A 23,597-nucleotide genomic window follows, 5' to 3' on the forward strand; every position below is an offset into this window, starting at 1 on the left:
ATAATGCAGGGCTTGTCAGGAGTTTGCCTGGTGACTAAGGACTTAATAAAAGGTTAGGGGAAAGAGTTAAAGCTGAGCGCAGACTACATGATTTTTTCAGTCTTATAAGATTTTGTGGAGAATGGGGTCCACACGACTGGATTTAGCCCGATTATAGAACGACTATAACGACTGAGAATCAGCTCACTGCACCGGTCTGTTACAGCTGATGTTTTATAATACAGCGTCATCTCCCCTGCTTCATTTCTCTCTCTGGAGGGAAAAACTGACCCCAGAAAGAAAAGACACAAAGACAGAAGAAGTAAAGACACTCTTGTTTGTGAGCATGAGAAACACGTGTGCCCTGATTGGTCAACTTTTTATTAGACCTTTATTGAACCTCTTCACTCCCACCTGAACATGTTTTCTCCTGTTCTCCAAATTCTCCAAATCTAAAAGCTTCTTCAAAATAGCGACAAAAAACGAGAAGAAAACGAGGATGTAAATTGACAAAAATGGCAAAAATCCAGCAAAAAAAAAAAAAAAGCCAGAAAAAAAGTGACAAAAATCCAGCAAAAAAGTGACAAAAATCCAGCAAAAAAGTGACAAAATCCTGCAAAAAAAGTGACAAAAAAACAGCCAAAAAAAGACAAAAATCCAGCAAAAAAATGACAAAATCCTGCAAAAAAAGTGACAAAAATCCAGCCAAAAAAAGACAAAAAGCCAGCAAAGAAAAGACAAAAATCCTGCAAAAAAAGTGACAAAAATCCAGCCAAAAAAAGTGACAAAAAGCCAGCAAAGAAAAGACAAAAATCCTGCAAAAAAAAAGACAAAAATCCTGCAAAAAAAATGACAGAAATCCAGCAAAAAAAAGACAAAAATCCAGCAAAGAAAAGACAAAAATCCAGCAAAAAAGTGACAAAAATCCAGCCAAAAAATGACAAAATCCTGCAAAAAAAGTGACAAAAAACCAGACAAAAAAAGACAAAAATCCAGCAAAAAAAAGACAAAAATCCAGCAAAAAAGTGACAAAAATCCTGCAAAAAAGTGACAAAAATCCAGCCAAAAAAAGACAAAAAGCCTGCAAAAAAATGACAAAATCCTGCAAAAAAAGTGACAAAAATCCAGCCAAAAAAAGACAAAAATCCAGCAAAAAAATGACAAAAATCCAGCAAAAAAGTGACAAAAATCCAGCTATATTTAGCTGATATTTAGCTTCTATTATACTTTATAAAACACTTTAACTGAGAGATTATTACTTAAGCACAAAACAAACGACTCATTACAGACGTGAATCATGTTGTCGACGTTCAGAAAGAAGAAAGCACAAATAAATAAAAGGCTTGTGTTACTTTGTTCCAGATTGTGCAGCCACATACAGGTCTGTTACTGTAACCCGAAATGGCAGAAGGATGCTTCCGTGCGGGGGGCATTTACTCGTCCACCTTCACCTTAATGATCCCAGGTCTGCGACTTCAGGAGGGAAGTCTTAAAGAGGATCAGAGGCCGACTCAGTGGATCGCTGCCAAATGAAATCTAGGACAGTTGTAGACCTCGCCTGAACCAGCCACAGACCGGAGGGGAGTTAAAATGACAGGAAACAAGAACGTTCACTTTAAAGTTAAATGTGACTTATTGTTGATCACTTTTTCCTGCATTCAAGATGTTTATTTAGACCTAATGTTTGTGAATATCAAGTAGCAGAGTCTCCATTCAAGAAGGCAAACTCATGTTCAAATGCTTCAGTTGCATCACAATGTTAATTTCTCTGATTTTAACACATTGAGGCCGCTCTATTTTGGGGATTTAGCTGTAGAGCCAACAATCCAGACCATTTTTCATGATGTTTGTAGCACCACAGCGTATTCTGTGTTAGATCTATGGACACATGCTGTGGCTCATATGAAAGGGAAGACTCCAAGCTCTCCGTAAGTGAAAACAGTTTAATTCTACGTCCCTCGGTTCCAGAGAAAACTAGGCTAAACAGAGGCTAGTTTTGATCAAAATCACTGTTTTTTTCCTAGTAACGGAGGAAATTTGGGTTTTATGAAACTCTCTCCTTTCTGATTAACTCCTCCTCTCTCCTCTGGACAGACACTAACGTTATGTGAAGAGGCAAATGCCGAAATATCTCAGTTTCAAGTCAATTTTTTGAAACACCGCGTGGGATCGATGGCTCATTATGGCATGTGCATTTAAACAGCCTGGTTCTGGGATTGAAGACTTTAACAGGATGTTTCTCAGTCGTCTTTGGATCGATTTTAACCAATTAAAAATGTTAGAATCTCAACTGTTTCGATCTTTCTTTGGGAAGCCGCTCTGCTTTGTCAAACGCTCCAGAGAGCGAGAGAGAAGTGCCGGGTTTACAGCTGTTTGCTGCGCAACACCACGCCCCCTCAGACTAAAAAAAAAGAAACGCAATAATATATGAAATGTCCAGATCGTGACTTTCTTTTTACAAGTCTTTGATCATCATCTATATCAGTTCTGTTCATCACAGAGCTTCCAAAATCACACATAAGGTGGATTAGAGTGTCTAGCTTCGTAATTAAAAAAAACAACAAAAAATGACTTTCCTTTTCAGCACTCAATGTGTTAAAGCAGCTAGATGCAAGTCCGCCATTTTATACTCACTACTGCCACCTCAGGTCATATGTGTAACTGCACCTTCTATATTAAACTCGTGCATGACGGCACTTCTGACCTGAATTAACACCTTTTTTAGTGACAGTGCAGGATTTTAGAGGCAGTTCTGAGCTCATTCTACACATTAGGACATGGCTGGAACATCTAGGGGGAGGAAAATACATTATTTTAACATTTTTAAACTCTGTATAGTCCCTTTAAGTAAATAAATACTTGTCCCATTGACTTTTATTTCAAGACAGTTCAAACCAACTCAAAAACAGCATTAAATGTCTTAATCCGAGCATGTTTCAAGCCATTTATTTAAGATAAGATGGCATTTTTTTCCCAGCGTATTCAAAAGAAGAGAGATCTGCCATTTCAGCCAAATTTAAAGCCATAAAAAGTGTATTTTTGACAAACTTATGCAGCAAAAATGTGTATCCAGTTTGTATCCATTCATGACTTTTACATTTTACGTCACATCTAAGGCCTGATCAAGCTCACACATCTGTCTAATCACAACTGGCATCACACAAATTCACAACCTGCTATTTCAGCCCCGGACGCCGCCCTGAAGCTTCCCCCGCGGCCTCGCTCGGGGCGGATCGGATCGGCATCGACGCGTTCAGGAACACCGTACGCTGTGGTGCATTACGACTCTCGGAAACACAACCCTCCGCGGGGGGAGGGGGGGAGGGAGGGGGGGGTCAATAGCTCTCAGCAGCGTTTCGGGAGAATACAGCGCGACGTGTAACGGGATACGCTTACGGGAAGATTATCGAACCACTCTGGATGTGAAAGAGGCGGAGGAGGCGCAATCGAGCCGGGGCCGACTGGACACGTCCAAATCTATCTGAAGTGTATAATGGAGTCTGATCGCTGTGGTGCATTTAAAGACGGGCGCACTTTAGGACAAACCCACTGACCTTGGACAGAGCGGGATTAGATATTGACGCGAGCAAAGAATAACTACGTTTCTTTTGAAAGATTAGGCCAAAATAAGTCTGGCTGAAGTCGGAAACAAAACACACTTCACTTAAGGCGATATAAAAAAGATTATTTGGATGCAATTCCTGCTTCAGTCCATACTTTAAGTCCTTTGTTTAGAACATACCATTGTGGGAGTGACCAACAGGTGGCGCTGTGGGGTTTTGCACAAGCTGAAACTACTTCCTGCTTATCGGCGAGTCTTTGGCCTCTTCCGAAACGAGCAGATTGGTGAGAGGCCGCCGTGATAAGAAGCGTCCGAATTGGGCTGTCAGTTAGGAAGGAGTTAGGGAAAGAAGCCTCAATGCTAACTATCATAGCCGCTTTAGCATAGGGAGCTCTGGTGCTAACTACCCGGTGATTAGGAGCTATGTGCCATCCCATAAGCCACTGCGCCGCTAATTATTATTCTTTTTTCTCCTTAAATGTCTTTATTTGGACACTATGTTGTTGTTTGACACTGTATCTGTAAATCTAAAAGCATAAAAAGGAAAGCATCCAAAAACAAAAATGTGCTGGAAAAAGCAACAAAAACACGACGAAATGTGACGAAAAAAATGACGACAAAGCAATGAAGAAACAACAAAAACATGACAAAAAAACAACGAAAAACAAGAGACGAAAACACAACAAAAAAGTGACGAAAAAGTGACGAAAACACACCAAAAAGCCACAAAAAAGTAATGAAAAAGCAGCAAAAAGCAAATAAAACATGACACAAATGCAGCGACAATGTGACAAAAAGTTACCGTCACTTTTCTAGATTTTAGCTTTCAAATGAGGCGTTACAGTGTTGCTCTCCAGTCAAGAAGCCTTTAGATTTGGGTAAAGCCGAACTGGAGAAAATGCACTGGGTGATGGCGGGTGGTAAGAGGTCAAATGTTTTCAGGGTTGTCACTGCTGATGGAACCACCAAAAATCTTCCATCTTGAAAACCTACGAGAAACCCTAAAAAGCAATCGATCCTTGTGTGTTCAAGAAACCACTAGGGCTGTGCAATTAATCGGAATTCGATTACAATATCGATTATTACACTAAACGATTACAAAATTAGCATAATCTTTCTTAATTTTTTTTCCAATATTTTTTTTTTGCATTATTTCGTGGCGCTGGGATTATTTTCCCTTCGCATTTCTCGTGCCGTGGCTCCTGCTTTTGCCCGACATAAAAACAAAGATCTCAATTTGAGCATAATAATCCAATTTTTGGTTATTTTGACTAGTTAAGAAGTTGTTGGGCATTTGTCCTAGATTATTTCACTTGTTCTGAGATGTTTCTGACTCGTTTCGATACATTTCGTCCTTATTTCAGGTCATTTTCTTTGCCAATGGGGAAAGAAAATTGTTCTTATCTCATGGACAATGTTACTTTCTTATTTCAAGCGAGATTTACCCTAGAACTGGTCTGAAATGTCCTCAAACAAGCAAAGCAAACTAGGTCCGATCAGGAAAAGTGTCTAAATGAGTGAAAACCGCTCAAAACAAGATACATTTCCTCAATTCCAGTCATTTAAGCCAATGCTTGATATTTACTTTTTGTAGTGTGCTCAGTTTGCTTGCGCAGGTGTGAGGGCTGGCCAGCAGGGGGCGGGTGTGAAACAGAGACCTCTCCTTAATCGAGGCAAACTTAAAATCATTTGTACTTTTATGACTGTCCAGAAAACAGAAAATATTCAGCATAGTTTGTATATAAATAAAATAGATTTTTTAAAGGCAACAAATCGAAAAATCGTGATTTCAAAACCACCGTGATGGAAAATAAAAGGTTTACTCGCCACCCATACAACCACTGGGTCACTGCAAGGTCAAATACACACGTAAAAAGCTACATAACGCACCTTTAACTTGCCATTCTCATTGAACACAGTTGTGGATCCCCAAAACCGGTCAGCACGTGGTTAAACATGACGAATGTTAGGGCTGCTCGATTATTGAAAAAATAATTATCACGATTATTTTTGTCATAATTGAAATCACGATTATTCAAACGATTATTTGTTGCCTTTAAAAAAATCCAGTAAAAAAGTGACAAAAATCCAGCAAAAAAAGACAAAAATCCAGCAAAAAAAGTGACAAAAATCCAGCAAAAAAGTGACAAAAATCCAGCAAAAAAGTGACAAAAATCCAGCAAAAAAGTGACAAAAATCCAGCAAAAAAGTGACAAAAATCCAGCAAAAAAAGTGACAAAAATCCAGCAAAAAAGTGACAAAAATCCATCAAAAAAGTGACAAAAATCCAGCAGAAAAAGACAAAAATCCCAAAATTAGAAAAAAAAAAAAATAGAAAAAAATAGAAAAAAAAAAATATTAGAAAAAAATTGAAAAAAAAAAAAAATTGAAAAAAAAAAAAAAATGATTTTTTGCGATTATGCTAATTTTGTAATCGTTTACTGTTGTAATCGAAGTCGTAATCGAATTTCGATTAATTGAACAGCCCTAACGAATGTAGTTTATTTCTTCTTCCAGGCTTGTTGTCTTTGCTCAACCATCATCGGTCAGACAGACTCACCACGTCAGGGCCCTTTGTGGTCCCGGACCGGAGCGGCTCGGAAAGGTTTATTCCCGTTTAAGTAAAGGCTTCGGTCTCTGGTTTAGTCCACGAGTCGCTACGGGAGGTCAGAAAGTGCAACAAAGGCAGCGTCACACGAGCTCTTCTTTCCCTTAATGCACATCTGAGCTCCGGGCCGGGGGGGAAGATTCCCATAGAACATTCACCGGAAAATTATAGCATTGAGCGAAAGACAACAAACGTGAGGCTAAATATAACTTTCAAACTGCCCGGTTTTTCCTTTGAAGCACAGGCCGCAGTGAAAAGACGCGTCCCAAAGCACTTACGAGGGATCGGGGGCTGAGAGACGAGGCGCAAAACAATAGAAATCAGGATTTTTAAAGACCACAAAGGCTGAAATTATGTAGGTGATGTAAAGAAGTAAGTGTCTCATTTCCCTGGGGTTTGTTGTGTGTAGAACTTGTCGTAGTTAAAGGGATGTTTCAGGATTTTTGACGTAGAGCCTCATTTCCTCGTTATCCAGAGTGTTGCTGATTTCTGGAGATATTTTTTTTTGTAATTCATGCAGTTCTTATGTTTGAAGAGTTTCGTGGTGCTAGGCTAATGCTAGGCTAGTGCATTTCTATGGTATCAGCTAGCCTGCTCCACAGAGCACCTGAGGCAAATCACTTATAACACCAGACTAACCATATAAATGTCTGGGTCCATAGAGTAATTTGAACCATTTTGCATTTAAAATAACTTATATTCGAGCAGCATCAGCTTCGTGGTTGTATAAGCTACACAGCGGTGGAGTGATCTGCTAGAAAATAGTCCCTCAAAATGCGATCATTCATGTTACTTTTTTATTTTAAATCCAAATCTACTCACAATAGGCAAGGCAAGTTTACTTGTATGGCACATTTCATGTAAAACTCACAGCAACACCAGACACAATAAAACCACAATAAAAAGCAATAAATAATCTATACAATTACATTAAAAAGTATGTTTATGTATGTATTACAATTAGTTAAAATACAATCAGTTCAAGTTTACATGACCATGGACAAAACACATGTTTCCAATATGTTCATAGATCACATATACGTATGTACTTCAAGGATGTTTACATGTCTTTTTTCTTTCCCTTTCCCTGTCAATCTTAAGTGAATGACGATGGACAGATAGTTTCTATTTCTACATGGTTATACGGAGCTTGTACATTTGGGTATAGTTGGTATAGCAGGGCTGAGCGATATTATATATTTTTGTGTGGTCAGAACGAAAGAGAGATGTGCCTTAGTATAACTCTTATGTACCATATGGTGTATTTATTTATTTACGACTGTAAATGATAAATGCTATATTTTTGTTTTTTGGTAACTGTAAATGATAAATCCTTTGACATTTTGTACGATCATAAACGATTTATATCAACATGTAAGCACAGACTCATGCATCGGTTTCCTGCATGAGTATAGCGGAAAATGTATGTGATGATTACTTGAATGAGAGATAAGGGGCAGGTTTACTATAACTTCTTTGAACTTCTTCCTACTCCTTTTGAGCACAAAGTCTTGTTTTGTATTTTTTCTTTCTGTAAAATGTTGACATACTTTTTCTGCTCAAATTAATAAATAAATGAAATGAAATCGATTGCCATAGGCGGCAGTAATTAAGTGTGTTTTCAGCCTGTACTTAAACATAGGGTCGAGGCCTGTTTCAGGGGCCGGTCCAGACTTTTGCTTCGTGAAACTGAAACGCAGCCTCACCCTGTTTAGTCCTGACTCAGGGAACCACCAGGAGACACCCCACCCTGAGGATATCAGGGCCCGAGGTGGTTCATACGGCTCTAACACGTCAGCTGTACTTTGGTGCCCGACCATGAAGAGACTTAAACACAAGCAGAGCTAATTTGAACTCTATTCTCTGGAGACAAACACATTCATTAATCTGTCCAAGTCAATGTTTTCTTAGATGGTCATAGGTCGCTGATGTTATTGACTTAAAGACTGTTAAAATTCAGGTCTGAGTCCATGATTACCCCGAGATTACCCCTTTAAATTTTTAGGTTCTAGTGAGAGAGCTTCAATGACAGGCTCTCTGTGTTTTTGCGCCAAAGACAATGATCTCAGTTGTATTTATATTTAGCTGGAGGAAGTAGTTTTGCATCCACACACTGATCTGATACAATGACACAGTGTATCTACAGGCCCAGGTTCACCAGCTCTGATCTGTGTAATTGTGATAGGACACAAATACCAATACGTCCTCACAGAAATATCCAGAATCGTTGCTCTGACTCGGGCGTCCGGTGGAGCCGCGGCAGTGAAGTGATTTCTGGAAGCCCCACTGACGCTCGATCAACGAAACGATCAAGTAACGAAGGGACGTCGATGCTTTCAGCCATTATTAATGAGAGAGAGGGGGAAGGGGAGGGACTGGGAAACGGCCGGCGGTGAGAAGTAACAGGATACGTGTGTGTTTTACTATAAACGGTTTCATTTATTTGAAAAACATCACCAATTTCAGAAAGAAAAGATCAAAAGTCGCAATAATCTCCACCTGCCTTTCCTCGCAGTGCAAATAAAGTTTTAAATCGAGCGGTTTATGTGACCCGCTGTGATCTCCAATGGGAACTTTAGCTCAGACGTTATGGGACTTTTCAATAGTGAACTATTAGTTGCCCATTAAGAACCAAAGAAGACGTGCGAGGACCATATCGTAGCGTAACACAGCTTTCCGAAACCTAAACTCTGCTTTTCTAATAAGCGGTGAAAGATTTGTGTCACTGACCAATAGACACAGACGGCATCTCGTCATAGAAGGGGGCGTGGCTTCGCCGAGGGGGAAAATAGAATCTTTAAACACGATTGTTCACTCTTTTTAGCCATTTTCTGGCAAAATAGAAACTTATCTATCACATGCAAATAAAGTCAAGTCTAAATCGGGTCCATATGGATGTTTATTGACAGCAGATTGTTCAGTAGAAGCGAAAAAAAAAACAGCAGTCGTCGCTAGCGCTACCTATTGTTAGCATTAGCACGATGCTAACATGAAGCATAATATTAGCATTCTCCATTATTAATGTATTTATGGGCTGTTGACCCACTTTGCTCCTCCCCATGTCTTTGTATCTTTATTTAGTAGAAAACTATATTCATAATTCAGCATTTGCTAAAGTAGTTTTTGAATAATTAGAGAAAATTTAGATTTTTGTCCAAATTGTTTTCCCCCTCAACTGTTGAAAAAATGACCATATATGGACGACTCCAGAGATGCCGTCTGTATCTATACTGTAGAGGAGTGGGCGGGACCAGTGTCTGACACAGAACAGACCTAAATTATAAATCTGGGTCGGCAAGTTTGTTTGGTGAAGGGACGACTTTCTTCATTGTCTACAAATGCCAGTGAGTGTTCATCACATATAAACGTGTGTTCTGCTAAATATTTTTAAAATTTCTTTAACAGGCATTTGATCCATCTATTTTCTTCCGCTTTATCCGGGGTCGGGTCACAGCAGTCTCAGCAGAGATGCCCAGACTCCCCGATCCACGCACACCTCCTCCAGACCCTGAGGCGACACCAGGCCAGCTCAGAGACATAGTCCCACCAGCGTGTCCTGGGTCTTCCACGAGGCCTCCTCCCAATAGGACATGCCTGGAACTGCTACCTTAACGTGGTGGGGTGGTTTGAGTGCCCGAATGATCCTCGGAGCTCCCCTACCACGGCAAACAGGTCTTAGGTGACGGGTCAGACGAAGAGCAGCTCAGAAGACGTCTATGGACAGTATTCAATCAAGGACCGTGACGTCGGCCGGCATGGCGCAAGCGGGGCCCCACTCTGGAGCCAGGCCTTGGGTTGGGGCTCGAATATGAGCGTCTGGTGGTCGGGCCTCTGCCCACGAGGTTCTTTGATGGGCCCTGACGTTTCCTGCTATAGAACAATCTCAACAGACTGACACCCGGAACAGACACATAAAACTATACTATGTAATACTGCACACACTTGATGCATATACAGGTGAATATTAAAGGGGGGGTATTGTGCAAAATTGACTTTTTCAAGCTTTACATCATGTTATTCTGTCATTCCCTCATTAAAAACATGGCTGAAGTGTTGCCTTGGCACATTCACGTATTTCTGAGTAATCTGTAAAAACTCTGATGGCGGCCATTTTAGGGATAGGTTTGCCTGAGTCCTCCTAGGAACGCCCCCACCTCCTGGAGACGCCTCCGAGCTTTCGTCACCAGCCGAGTGACCAACCACTGCTCCTCAGCAGAACCCCCTCCCCACTGATGCCACAGACAGCGTGTGGAGGGGGCGTGTCTAAAGGCTCAGAGGTGTCTTTTTTTGGTCACTTTTTTATGTAATTTTTTGTCATTTTTTGCCTTTTTTTTTTTTTTGTCTTTTTTTTTGGTAATTTTTTTTAGTACATTTTTTGTAGATTTTTGTCTTTTTTTGTCACATTTTTGTCACATTTTTGTCACTTTTTCGTCACTTTTTCGTCATTTTTTTGTCATTTTTTTGTCATTTTTTGTCAATTTTTTTGTCATTTTTGTTGTCATTTTTAGTCATTTTTTGTCATTTTTTGTCATTTTTTGTCTTTTTTTCTCATTTTTTTGTACATTTTTTGTCACATTTTTTGTCATTTTTTCGTCACTTTTTCGTCACTTTTTTTGTCACTTTTTGTCATTTTTTGTCATTTTTTTTGTCACATTTTTTGTCATTTTTTGTCATGTGGAGGGGGCGTGTCGGAAAGGCTCAGAGGTTCTTAAAGAGACAGAGGCCTATTTCAAGACATTCACTAAAGCCATTTTGAGAGAGACATTTTATACAAGGCAGTTATTCTAATTTACTGCATTTACAGACCAGCAGAAGGTTTGGTCATCATTGTAGTGTGATATAGACTGGTGCTATGGGACTGAAAAAAGCATAATACCCCCTCTTTAACATGGAATGAGTCCATTTCCAAAGGCTCTTCTTTGTTTCCTCTCTCTGTGATAGACATGTCAGTGTCTAATAGCGATCAAATCTGATTCTTTTACCGCATGTGTCTGTCAAACAACCTTCCGTTTGGTTAATTCCCTGTTTATTCTCTGCTTGTACAAAGTAACTGACGCAACAAAATAAACTTTTTCTGGAAACAAACACACTTTCAAAGTACTGTACGCTCCGCCAACACTGTAAATGCTGAGTGTGGATCTTTTTTTGTGATATTTCTCATGAGATTACAATAAGAATCGATACAAAACGGCTCCCGCTTTGTCTGAGAAGGACGTCAGCGCAAACTGTCTGGAAACTAACCGATCACACGTGGATAACGATGCGCTAATGCGATAATGAGGCGCTTCAGGAATCAGAATGTAAAGACGGTAATGAGAAAAGCACGAGCACGTCCGTGACAGATCCGTTACAGGCCGAAGCGTGCGGCTGCTTCTAAGATGGCCACAGATAAGCGTCGCACAGGAAGCCTCCTCTGCCGCTGTATTTTTGACACGAGCCCCGGAGCAAACGTGTTCTCTCCTTTTGAATAAATCACATGAGCTAAAAGCGGCGCCGCGGTGGAAAGACTCCACTGTGATCTCCGAGCTGTGGAGTCGAAAGAAAGTATTGTATCAAAGCCGAGCAACTAAGATTTGATTGTGTCGAGATTCCCAATGTAAACTCGTCCTGGAGGAAACTATGTGAGCCCAAACGTGACTTAAACCAATCGAAATCCTCTTGTGACGGTGGAATCAGAATCTAAAAACCCTGTAGGGCCAAACCATCTGTGTAGTGCTGCCTTCACCTTGGTTTTGTTATGAATAAATAGGCCAATGCTAACACGGCTAAGTGCTAACGTCCACAGCTGCTTAAACATACACACATCCCGGGATAGGGCTGTGCAATTAAACGAAATTCGATTACGATTTCGATTACAACAGTAGACGATTACAAAAATAGCATAATCGCAAAAAATCGATTATAATTTTTTTTTTCAATTTTTTTAAAATTTTTTCTTCAAATGTTTTTATTTATTTATTTATTTTCACTTTTTTTTTCTAATTTTTAATTTTTGGATTTTTGTCACTTTTCTGCTGGATTTTTGTATTTTTTTTGTATGGATTTTTGTCACTTTTTGCTGGATTTTTGTCTTTTTTTTTATGGATTTTTGTCACTTTTTTGCTGGATTTTTGTCTTTTTTCTGTTGGTTTTTGTCACTATTTTTGCTGGATTTCCGTCACTTTTTTGCTGGATTTTTGTCTTTTTTTCTGCTGGATTTTTGTCTTTTTTTTGATGGATTTTTGTCACTTTTTTGCTGGATTTTTGTCACTTTTTTGATGGATTTTTTAAAAGGCAACAAATAATCGTTTGAATAATCGTGATTTCAATTATGACAAAAATAATCGTGATTTTTATTTTTTCAATAATCGAGCAGCCCTATCCCGGGAGAAAGGACCCTGTCGATCATCAGAACAGAACCTCCTCTACTACATCATAAAGACACTGAGCAGCTGTGCTTTGAAATGCCTTTCCCGAGCCCAGGCATTCAGATCAGAGGAATTATAAGCTTCAATAAACTTGTTGATTACAAACATGTTTTAAAGGGGGTTTTATGATGACATGAGGCTGGACAGACAGGTACAGCACACTCGGCCCTCGCTATAACGTGGTTCACCTGTTTCCGCAGACAGAGTCACAGCAGCACAGGCCGGGCATGAGCGGGTCCGACTCCCTGTTTACTTTCTCAGAATTTTTCCGTGAAAGTAAACACCGTTAGCATGTGGCGTTCGCCTCAGCTAAACACTCAGCTTCTGACGCCTGAAACTGTGTCGATAAAAGTTTGGTAAATATGATTTTAGTTTGAACAACCGCACAGCTGAGACGAGAGCAGCTCACGATGTTTCCATCCCTACGTCTGTGATGTGAATGAATGAATGTGTGGTGATGGGGTTTCACAGCCTTAAACATATATCATAATTGTAAAAATAAAGCTGACGACTTCGCAGATTTCATTTATTGCGGGTTATTTTTAGAACGTAACCCCCGCGATAAACTGTATTTTCTATGATGGTGATTACAGCTTTAAAAATGTAATATGTTAGTATTACATCCTGCACTAGGACTGTAACTTTACACCCCGATATTTTACTTATATGACCTGTTCTAGTTTTTATCCTTTTTTATTGTTGTTGTTCACCTATTGTTGTATTTCTGCTGCTTGTTGTACATGGGATGCCTCGTTCTTATTCTATTTTACTGGTTGCACATTTTCCTGTCTGTTTATGCACAACACTGAGTGATCTTCTTGAACGCCGACTGTAACAAGTGAATTTCTCCATTGTGAGATCAATAAAGTATTATCTTATCTCTTATCTTATCTTATATTACTGTTTCAAAAATGTAGTCGAGTTACTTTTGAGTTACTTCTGGCAAAATATAAACTGAACATAAAGCCACAGAGCAAAAGTGCAGTCAGATTTCCTTTCCTTCGCTTTCCCCCGTTCTCCCGTGTTTTGTTTTGACGACATTAACAACACCAGTGTTTAACTTGATCTGGTGCTGCATTTTATTTGGGGGAGTTTGGCATTTTTTCATTCATACATTTAAATTCTCGAGTTACTGAAATTGCAATAGCTAATAAATTCCCGTGTTTTGTGTAAGCAATATGTTATATTCTTTACTGAGAAAAGTAATTTGTTACCCCCAACACTGTCAACCACACATACTGAAATAATATCCGCGAGAGGCAGGAGGGAGGAAAGAGTCAAGTGTCAGAGAAAGGTGTAAAACTATTCCACTGTCACCAAAGCACAAGCAAAGAATCAGGAAACCATTTTCACATCTTAGTGCTCAGAAACAAAGATCCACTACACAGTGCAGAAGACGACTCAAGAGCCATCGAACATCTCAGACAACTGAGCAAGAAGCCTGAGGGCCAACAAAAAGTGCCATATTTAGTCCCCGGGCCTCGCTTTGGACACCCCTGCTCCATCTGGGCCGATGATCCGGGCCGTGAACAAGGAAGCAAAGCAGGAGGGAAGACAAAAGTCCACAGAACTAATGTAAAAATCACAACTACTCACTCACACAACTAAAACTGGATCGGATGGTTTGAAGCCCGGAGGCGCTGAGAGCACGTGGGGCTTTGTTCAGACTGAACCGACCAAAACAGATACACAGATACACAAATACACAAATACACCTCCCTGAACAAAAACTGAGGCTCCGGGACAGAGCGGAGCATTCACAAGAAACAAGCAAGACGGGAACCGGACACCAGGAGAACTCACGTGTCAAACTACGGGGCAAACAAATCACACACCAGAGAAAAGACCAGGGAAAAGACCAGGGAAAAGACCAGGGAAAAGACCAGGGAAAAGACCAGAAACAAGACCAGAGACCAAAGAAAAGACCAGAGACCAGAGACAAGACCAGAGACAAGACCAGAGACCAGAGAAAAGACCGGAGAAAAGACCAGAGACAAGACCAGAGACAAGACCAGAGACCAGAGAAAAGACCGGAGAAAAGACCAGAGACAAGACCAGAGACAAGACCAGAGACCAGAGACAAGACCAGAGAAAAGACCAGAGACAAGACCAGAGACAAGACCAGAGACCAGAGAAAAGACCGGAGAAAAGACCAGAGAATAGACCAGAGGAAAGACCAGAGAAAAGACCAGGGACAAGACCTGAGGAAAGACCAGGAAAAAGACCAGAGGAAAGACCAGAGGAAAGACCAGAGGAAAGACCAGAGAAAAGACTGGAGAAAAGACCAGAGAAAAGACCAGAGAAAAGACCAGAGACCAGAGACAAGACCAGAGAAAAGACCAGAGACAAGACCAGAGACAAGACCAGAGACCAGAGAAAAGACCGGAGAAAAGACCAGAGAATAGACCAGAGGAAAGACCAGAGAAAAGACCAGGGACAAGACCTGAGGAAAGACCAGGAAAAAGACCAGAGGAAAGACCAGAGGAAAGACCAGAGGAAAGACCAGAGAAAAGACCGGAGAAAAGACCAGAGGAAAGACCAGAGGAAAGACTGGAGAAAAGACCAGAGGAAAGACTGGAGAAAAGACCAGAGGAAAGACCAGAGAAAAGACCAGGGACAAGACCTTAGGAAAGACCAGAAGAAAGACTGGAGAAAAGACCAGAGGAAAGACCAGAGAAAAGACCAGGGACAAGACCTTAGGAAAGACCAGAGGAAAGACTGGAGAAAAGACTGGAGAAAAGACCAGAGGAAAGACTGGAGAAAAGACCAGAGGAAAGACCAGAGAAAAGACCAGGGACAAGACCTGAGGAAAGACCAGGAGAAAGACCAGAGGAAAGACCGGAGACAAGACCAGAGGAAAGACCAGAGACAAGACCAGAGGAAAGACCAGAGACAAGACCAGAGACAAGACCAGAGACAAGACCAGAGACAAGACCAGAGACAAGACCAGAGACAAGACCAGAGACAAGAGCAGGGAAAAGACCAGAGACAAGACCAGAGGAAAGACCAGAGGAAAGACCAGAGACAAGACCAGGGAAAAGACCAGAAACAAGACCAGAGACCAGAGAAAAGACCAGAGACAAGACCAGAGACAAGACCAGGGAAAAGACCAGAAACAAGACCAGAGACCAGAGAAAAGACCAGAGACAAGACCAGAGGAAAGACCAGAGACAAGACCAGAGACCAGAGAAAAGACCAGAGACCAAAGAAAAGACCAGGGAAAAGACCAGAGACAAGACCAGAACGAGACACGACAGGCGAGTTTTGATACAGTGATCAATGTTGAGATTTTTAGCTAGTTTTCTCTCATAACCTCTTCAACCCCACCTTTTCTCCAGTTCGGCTTTTAAACTAATCTAAACTGATATTTTTCCTTGCATTGTTGCTGCGTTGTCATCACTTTTTCATTCAGTTATTTCATCACATTTTTGCCAGACCTGTTCACCACAACTGCCTCTAAAATCCTGCACTGGAGGACTATCCTATTGCACATGTTTTTACCACTAACCTACACAGACACGGGGAAAACATGCAAACTCCACACAGAAAGGCCCCCGTCCAGGTGGGAATCGAACCCGGCACAATGCTGCAGCGCCTGTCAGGTCAATCCCAGGGAAACACTCGGCCCAGACAAACAGGAAGCACAGGATGATACATGCGGCACAAAGAGGAGAGGACGGTGATTTTTTGTGTAAAGAGCAAAACAGAAACACGTGAGGAGGATCAGGACACACAGAGGAGAGGAAAACTATTATACTTATTATATTATACAACTATTTCACTCCGTTCACTTTTGAGGCTCCGCCCACAAACACGAGCTCGTTCACATTCTTCACACAGGCAGGGGACGGTAATGGTGCCTCTGATTCGAGTCATCATGAACTTACGAGAGTCCTGATACGATATAAAAAGTCTGATCGAATTAAGATACAGGACACAAAGTATTAGCATTGGATTGTTAAAGGAACAGAAAAACATTGCCCTAAATTCATTTAAAAGGGATGCACAAGTCAAGCTTCTAAAAAAATAAACTGAACAGACCCCAGAGTGAGTTAATGATGTGAAGTAAAAGCATCTGACGGCGAGAAACCAGAGGAAGTGACACACGGAACAGCAGGCTAATAATAAACCCGAGCTTCAGTGCCGGTAGATCAGTTTAAATATGCGATATCTACATGTGAGTGAGAAGTGTCCACAGCCGGAATCACCCCCAGTTTGACTACATTTCAATAAGACGCCAATGTCAACCTGATTTATCCAAATGAATCGCTCACCTGTGAGTTCCTCTCAGTGTGTGGTCCTTAAAGCGGCTCCGGTCGGGCTCCTCTGACTCCCAGGGACAAAACCAAGGAGCTGTGGAGAGAAAAAGACATGTTAACTTAACTCCTGTGATCCTACATAACAGTGATGGGCTAAGTTTGTTTATATAGAACTTTACAACAACACAAGGAAGACCAAAGTGCTTCACAGTAGGGCGATTATTGAAAAAATAATAATCACGATTATTTTTGTCATAATTGAAATCATGATTATTCGATTATTATATAACGATTATTTGTTGCCTTTAAAAAAATCCAGCAAAAAAGTGACAAAAATCCATCAAAAAAAAGACAAAAATCCATTAAAAAAAGACAAAAATCCATTAAAAAAAAGACAAAAATCCATCAAAAAAAAGACTAAAATCCAGCAGAAAAAAGACAAAAATCCATCAGAAAAGTGACAAAAATCCCAAAATAAGAAAAAATAATAATAAAAAAAAAAAAAAATTGAAAAAAAATTGAAAAAAATAAAGTATAATCGATTTTTTGCGATTATGCTAATTTTGTAATCGTTTACTGTTGTAATCGAAATCATAATCGAATTTCGATTAATTGCACAGCCCTACTTCACAGAAAGATAAATCTATTTAAAGTGAGGATGTTTTTTATGGTAACAAGCCTGTGTTCAATAATGATGTGGGACAAGTTTTAACGGAAAGTCTCAGCCTTCACTTCCTGTCAGGCTTCAGGCGGTAAAAGCGAAGCTACTTCCATGTTTTTCACAGTCTGTGGTTCCTACACAACATTAAACGGTCACTTTTCTAACACTGTCCTGCAGGAGGTTGACCTGCTCTTCAATAAGACATAAGATGAAAATGCATCAATGTTTCTCTGAACCAAAGTCACAGGACTTTGCATAATTCATTCACTCTGCACCGAGAGGTGAGAAGCTGCTGTGGCCACAGGCCTTTCTGTGGAGTTTACATGTTCTCCTCACGTCTGCGTAGGTTTCCTCCGGGTTCTCCAGCATCCTCTACCACTAAAAACATGGATGAATGAGTCCTGTGTGTTTTCATTAAGGAATCAATGTAAACTGTAAATATGAAAATATGTGTGAATGTGAATCACTGTAGGAATGAGCTTCCCCAAACAATGACGGGACTTGGGCTCTTGATACAGACAAATGTTACAGAAAAACAATCCAGTTCATGGCACTTTTTCTAAAACCAATACGAGTATGAGTATTTTGATTCAAGTACTTGCCGATACCAGATACCAAACACCGATACAAGTACACGGCATTTTCTTCAACAGACTTTCTGAAGTGAATAGACGGTTTAAAGACTGACGTTTTCACAGATTGGTTAGTAATTTGTTAATTTACTCATTTACATTTCCTTGAGTCAAGTAGTTTACACTTTTAAGAGAAGTTATAGCAGAATTGAAGAGATGCAATTTTATTATTTTGAATTTTCATTCAATATAATTTAATTTTTTTCTTGCTCTGTCCATCATAGACAGAACAGCCCATGTCCAAAAGCTCCTCAATGCCTGTGCTTTATTCATTTATATGTTCTTATTTAACAATAGTATCGAGATGTTACTTTTTACTGCAGCTAAATGGTCTCTTTTCTCCTTTACTTCAGCTCCGTGTGGATTTTCTCGTGTGTTTATAGCATCTTATCCAGTAGCTTCAGCATTTTCATTGTTCTGCTGCAGCTCATTTTCCCTCAATACAAACATGCTGCATCTCTTTATTTGGGATTTTCTGAGGACTTTTAAGTCGCTGGGTGTGTTTTTCAGATGAATAAACACCTGGGCATAAAACGGCGTAAGAATCGCCAGAACTGTTAGCCATGAGTTAGCGGCTAGTTAGCAACATTAGCATCACTAGCCTGTATCTTGTAAACACTGCAGACTCTGTAGCACTAACAACATTTAGCTCTGGTTAAATCCAGCACAGACTCTGATTTAGGGAGTGCCGTCTGTAATAAAGTCAGCTCTATGTGGAATATTGCATTTCCACTAAAGAATTCTCCAGTTAATAATTGAAATAGAGAGGAATGAGGAATAGCGGTTTATTAATAATCTGTCTATAGGAAGCATGGATTGGAGCAGAGATCAAACCATCAACCTGCACCAATAAGAGACTCACAGATATAATTCAATCTGGAACAGCAGCAGCACAAACGAGGAGAGAGATCAGACCAATGTCACCTCTAAACCTGGGCTTTTCCTGAACACGAGACTCCACTGTCCCCAGGAGACGCCAGCAGAGCAGAGACCCCACGCCAAGACCACAAGCCCCCACGGCTGCTCGCACTGCGCCTTTCCTCCACCCCCTCTTCCTCTGCATCCTCCATCCCTCATCTCCCCTTTCATCGCCTGTCATTGTGAAGTGTAATCAAAGTCAGGAAGGATGAATATTTCAGCGGTAAAGACCTCCTCCTCGTCCAGAGCCACGTGTCTCGCTCCGGCTCCTCCATCAGAGACTTTCCTGTTCATTACTTAACAAAAGGGACGACTTGAACGTAATCCAATCTGCAAACGTGCTGTTTTGTCTTGCTCCCGTGACACGAGAGCTCAGCACGGCAAACAGAAGCGATGGGCCAGACCTTTCTCTGTTAAACACTTATTCGATGGTGATCCCTGTGAGGCGACTCCTGCTGTGATGCTGGACCAGTTGTGCTCAAAAGTTTGCATATCCTGGCAGAATTTTTTTCAATGAAGGACAACTTTTTCACTCATAGTAAGTTTACTCATTTTAAATCATAGTGAAAAAATAAAGTAAAGAGGAGAAGAAGAAGAAGGAGAAGTAGAAGAAGAAGAAGAAGAAGGAGAAGAAGGAGAAGGAGGAGGAGAAGGACAAGAAGAAGAAGAAGGAGAAGAGGAAGGAGAAGAAGGAGAAGAAGAAAGAGAAGGAGAAGGAAGGAAGGGAGTAGGAGGAGAAGGAGAAGAAGGAGAAGAAGAAGGAGGAGAAGGAGAAGAAGAAGGAGAAGAAGAAGGAGAAAGAGAAGGAGAAAGAGAAGGAGAAAGAGAAGGAGAAGAAGAAGGAAAGAAGGAGGAGAAGGAGAAAGAGAAGGAGGAGAAGAAGGAGGAGGAGGAGAAGGAGAAGAAGAAGAAGGAGAAGAAGGAAAGAAGGAGAAGGAGGAGAAGAAGAAGAAGAAGAAGAAGAAGAAGGAAAGAAGGAGAAGGAGAAAGAGAAGGAGAAGAAGAAAGAGAAAGAGAAGGAGAAGGAGAAAGAGAAGGAGAAGAAGAAGGAGAAAGAGAAGGAGAAGAAGGAAAGAAGGAGGAGAAGAAGGAGAAGGAGAAGGAGAAGGAGAAGAAGAAGAAGAAGAAGAAGAAGAAGAAGAAGAAGAAGAAGAAGAAGAAGAAGAAGAAGAAGAAGAAGAAGAAGAAGAAGAAGAAGAAGAAGAAGAAGAAGAAGAAGAAGAAGAAGAAATAATAATTGTACACCCCAGCAAAATAGTGCAGGAGGCAAGTTTTGGCGCTGGGAAAAGCTCAAAAAAGCTCATGTCATTTAAATATAATTGTGTCAAGCACAATATATTGTGGAGAAAAAGGAGTCATAACATGACCATAACATGACCCCTTTATCAGCAGGTTATGCGTCATGTCATGGGCTGCTTATTATTTGTTGACAAAGCTGAAGTGGGCCACGTGTCTTCGTCCCCCCCCCGTGTTAATTACCTCACAGTCTAGAGGAGCCGGGGCTAATTGGGACAGTGGGTCTGTGTCTTCACGGGCCGTATCTGACTGTACAGGGGCTGATCCCGTTAGTCTCTGATGTGAAATGGGATTAGGAGCCGAGCAGCTGCTTCTCAATCTGCACCGTCTGAACCCGAGCGTTGTCCTTAGGAGATACCTGTCCCGCTACCGAGAGGCACGGCGCTCGCTCAGCCACACATGAGCCTGGGACATGACGGGATATAAGAGATGGAATTAGAGAAAAATAGGAGAAAAAAAAGGGAAAGAAATGGGAAAATTGGGTGGAAATGATCAAAAATTGGGTAAAAGTGGGGGGAAAAATGCAGGAAATCTGGGAAAAATAAGAAAAAAAAATTGCCATAAGTGGGGAGGAAAAAATCAAGTGAAGTGTGTTATTTTGGGGACTGTATTGGCCAAAAACTTGGACAACTGGGACAGATTCTGTGTAAAACCGGGACAAATCAATGGTTTTGTTGAAATCTATTGGGACGTGGGACAAATCACCACGAAACTGGGACAGCCCTGGGTAAACATCTGATCACTCGACCAACACTTACAAAATGTAGCTAAATTATTACCAAATGGCAACAGTCGAGGTGGAACAAAGAGTAAAAAGAACCACACACTTATCACTAACAAATGCTGAATTATGGATGTATCTTGTACCAAATCAAGATAATCCAGAGACATAGAAGGGGGAAAATGGTCCAACAATCCATAAATACATACAAAACGGAGAAGGCTAACTATGATGCTAGCGTTAGCTTCATGCTACAAGCTAACGTCCAATTTCAAATGCTGTTTATTTACCTCAAGTGATCAATTTGCTCTGTTAAAGCCTTCATTAGGAACCAATTTTGACTTGACTTTATTTGTTTGTGCTACATATGCTTATAGTCCGCCAGAAAACGTCTACAAACAGTGAAAACAATTATAATATTCACAGCATTTTGTTAGCTGTTGAATCCCAGACCCATTATAAATTGAGCGTTCTATTCCCATACAAATGAATGGTGATGTTATTATTTCAGTGGTTTCTTCTAACATGTTATACGTTTAGTGGCCATTAGATTTGTTTCTGACCCACAAAAAGCAGAATCTTGACTGAATTTGAGTTAGCATTTAGCTCAGAGGCCACTTTTATAAACTGACTTCTATATAAAATCAACAAAAATCGGTACATTAACGAATTAATTCTAACCAGGCTTTGACCTAAATGTAGTCGATGGTTGACAACAGCTGAAAACATCTTTGGTGGCTAATGCTAATGCTAACGGCTATCGTAAAAATACTATGAGCAGGCTAACGGACTAGCTAGGAAGTCGCCAGGACTAACCAACTTGGTAACTGTCCACGTACATTCGGATCAAACACCGTTTCTCCTTTTTGTTTCTTTACACGTGTAAACAATGCACAGTATAATTTGTTCCACATATTATAGATACAGACGGCGTCTCGTCATAGAAGGGGGCGTGGCCTCGCCGAGGGGGAAAAGAGAATCTTTTGGGAAACACAATTTTTCACTCTTTTTAGCCATTTTCTGGCAAAATACTGTATAAACAAATCTATCACATACAAATAAAGTCAAGTCTAAATCAGGTCCATATGGATGTTTATTGACAGCAGATTGTTCAGTAGAAACGAAAAAACTGCAGTCGTAGCTAGCGTTAGCATTAGCAAGATGCTAACATGAAGCAAGTTAGCATTCTCCGATATTTAGCCTATGTATTTATGGAATGTTGAACCACTTTGCTCCTCCCCATGTCTTTGTATCTTTATTTAGTAGAAAACTATATATATTATTCAGCATTTGTTAAAGTAGTTTTTTAATAATTAGAAGAAAGTTTAAATTTGTCCCCAAATTGTTTCCCCCCTTAACTGTTTCCAAACATGACCATATATGGGCGATTCCAGAGATGCCGCCTGTATCTATATCAATGTATTTCCTATTATTTTGCAAAAACATACAATATAATAATTTTAATACTTGTAATTTCAGTTACGCCCAAATTAATCACAATTATTTTCACTCCACACTCGGTGGTGGTAAACTCCTGCTGTAGCCACTGCTGCCCTGGGGTAGTCTGACAGAGTAAAGCATTTTGTCATCACTTTAATCAAAGTAATATTTCTGCATAAACTGAAAGTAGTTTTTGAGAACAAAGCTCTGACTGAAATCTCTAGATATTTCTGACATGTAAATTTCAGTGGCACATTTTAAATCAGCCTCATGTCATTTAAATTCACTGCCAAAGGAACTGGTCGCTCTGTGCTCTGTCCATGTGGGAGAAGAAACATGAAGCAACGTGAAAAAGGAATTATTTGACTAGATCTTAACAAAGTAAATGACGTTTTCCTCTGAGATGTCTATGCCAAAAACGAAATGAACAAATGTGGGTATATTCACACTAAACAGAAGCGATGTTTGACAAACGTAAACCTTTCAGATCTGAAGACGAACGCTCTAACCACTGAGCCGCCGCCGCCGCTGCCTCACCGTGACCAATCAGAGACACTGACACACTCGCAGTCGCGGTGGGGGAGGGACAGACACGAGACGCCAAGCAAAATGGGTTAGTGGGTGAAAACCTCTGATATCGCTTCAGGAAAAACATTAGAATTCAAAACAGAGACATTTTTATCACCTAGATCTTGAATTGATGATGGGAGAGTGTGACCATTACGCAAAGCCCTCTCCAGCACATCCCCAAGACTCTCAGTGGGGTTAAAATCTGGACTTTGTGGTGGCCAATAGAGACAGACGGCATCTCGTGATTCGCCCGTATATGGTCATGTTTGAAAACAGTTAAAGGGGAAAACATTTGAGAACTTTCTCTAATTATTCAAAAACTACTTTAACAAATGCTGAATTATGAATATAGTTTTCTACGAAATAAAGATACAAAGACATGGAGAGGAGCAAAGTGGTTCAACAGCCCGTAAATACATAAATAATGGAGAATGCTAACATTATGCTTCATGTTAGCATCGTGCTAATGCTAACAATATGTAGCGCTAGCAACGACTGCTGTTTTTTCGCTTCTACTGAACAATCTGCTGTGAATAAATATCCA

At 40.4% G+C, this 23,597-nt stretch overlaps 1 protein-coding gene across 1 annotated transcript in view; it reads right to left on the reverse strand.

The window, feature by feature from the left end:
* The window catches only part of nckap5l (NCK-associated protein 5-like), a 58,771-nt gene that overhangs the window by 28,370 nt on the left and 6,804 nt on the right, over positions 1-23,597 (reverse strand). Inside the window, exon 2 of the mRNA XM_079581120.1 lies at positions 16,831-16,909. The gene's annotated coding sequence lies outside the window, so the exon portion shown is untranslated. The remainder of the gene's footprint in view (positions 1-16,830; positions 16,910-23,597) is intronic.

The sequence above is a fragment of the Gobius niger genome (assembly GCF_951799975.1).
Source record: "Gobius niger genome assembly, chromosome: 22".
Taxonomy (NCBI): domain Eukaryota; kingdom Metazoa; phylum Chordata; class Actinopteri; order Gobiiformes; family Gobiidae; genus Gobius; species Gobius niger.